Genomic DNA, 1,542 nt, shown 5'->3' with positions numbered 1-1,542 from the left:
TGTCCCTTCTTGAAAAGTCAATTCCAAACCATCCGTGAGTGGAGTCTGGAGGATTTTTCTGAAAGACCACTTAAAACTTTGTTATTTAAGGAATTTATGTCCTAGTGTGTACAGACCTTTGCTGATTTTAGTGTCATAATTAGAAAGAATTAGAGGACATAAAATTGTTATCAGAGAATTAGACAATTGGTTGGTGTTGAAAAACAACTACACATTTAGTGTCAGAAGTAGTGCCCAATGCTCACTTTGGCAGCACATATACTAAAATTGGAACAATACAGAGAAGATTAGCATGACCCCTGCTCAAGGATGACATGCAAATTCGTGAAGCGTTCCATATTTTTAATCAGGTCCTCTCCTGAGAAAGTTTCCAAGTTCTCTCATTTTGACTACTGACTTAGCAATTCATTTGTCTATTTTAATAAATGTGTTCAGACACCAAGAAAAAAAAAAAAGACGTAGTGCCTGAAAATATCACACATTGTGAAAGACAGTTGAGAGGACCTTGGTAAATTCATTAGAGATATAGACTAAACTATAGACCTGCTAACTGCCAGTGACAATCCAGAAAGGGAAAGCTGGGAAGACTCCTCCTGGGATCAGAAAAAAAATCTCATTTGGTAGAACAATGTATGCCTCAAGGCATAGTTGAAAACAACAGAACAATTAGCAGGCAATTAGTGGAGTTTAACAGTTGGGTGTGGTCAGGGAAAAGACTATCAAAGAAAGCCCTGCCAAAACTACCCTAATCCTAGGGTGACTGTGGGCATAGCCAAAGCTGTGCATTCCGAAGAGTAACAAAGAACTTCACACTATGTGTGGACATAGATTTTACTAAAATAATCCAGTTAGTCACTAAACAAATAAACATGGAAGTAACAATAACAAGACCCAGATGGGTAAGGCAGAACCAGTACCCAGAACTTCCATATTATTTACAATGTTCAGTTTCCAACCAAAAAAAAAATCAGTGATATTTGCAAAGAAATAGGGAAGTATGACGCATATACCAGGAAAAGCAAACAATAGATATTGCCTGACAAAGTGACCAGATGATAGATTTAACAAAAACTTTAAAGTACATATTATACATGTCAAGACATAAAATAGCAATTCTGTTTTAATTGAAACAAGCAGTTTGTTCTGAGCTAAATATGAGTGGCCATTGCCTGGAAATGTAGATTCAAGTTCCCTGAATGATGTGTTCCTAAATGAAAAGAGGTTACATGAATTTTTATATCGAAAGAACAAAGAAAGTCATAAGTCAATGCATTAGTCAAATACTTGGTGGGGGTGTCACTGGATGGGGTCTGAAGAATTTCCCAAAGGGAAAAAGGAACCTTAACTCAGTGCTGGCAGGTTCTTGACTGATGCTGCAGAAAGGAATTTCAGAATGAGTCAAAAGAAGCACAAATAAAGATTTATTCAGGAAAGCAATCAATAGAGCAGGACATGTACTCAAAGGGAGAGGGTGAGGGTGCTAGTGAGACATGCTTTTGGGGTCTCAGAGTTCTTTTAAAGGATACTTTGTAAATGGTGAGC

At 37.2% G+C, this 1,542-nt stretch overlaps 1 non-coding gene across 1 annotated transcript; it reads left to right on the top strand.

Moving 5' to 3' along the window:
* The first annotated feature begins 237 nt into the window (after positions 1-237).
* On the top strand, positions 238-344 carry LOC125614308. The gene has a single exon (XR_007344922.1). It is a non-coding gene; the product is annotated as a U6 spliceosomal RNA (small nuclear RNA).
* Positions 345-1,542: the final 1,198 nt, after the last annotated feature.

The sequence above is a fragment of the Marmota marmota genome, unplaced genomic scaffold, assembly GCF_001458135.2.
Source record: "Marmota marmota marmota unplaced genomic scaffold, marMar, whole genome shotgun sequence".
NCBI lineage: Eukaryota > Metazoa > Chordata > Mammalia > Rodentia > Sciuridae > Marmota > Marmota marmota.
The sequence above is the reverse complement of the archived record's forward strand: the minus strand, read 5'-3'. Positions and strand labels throughout refer to the sequence as shown.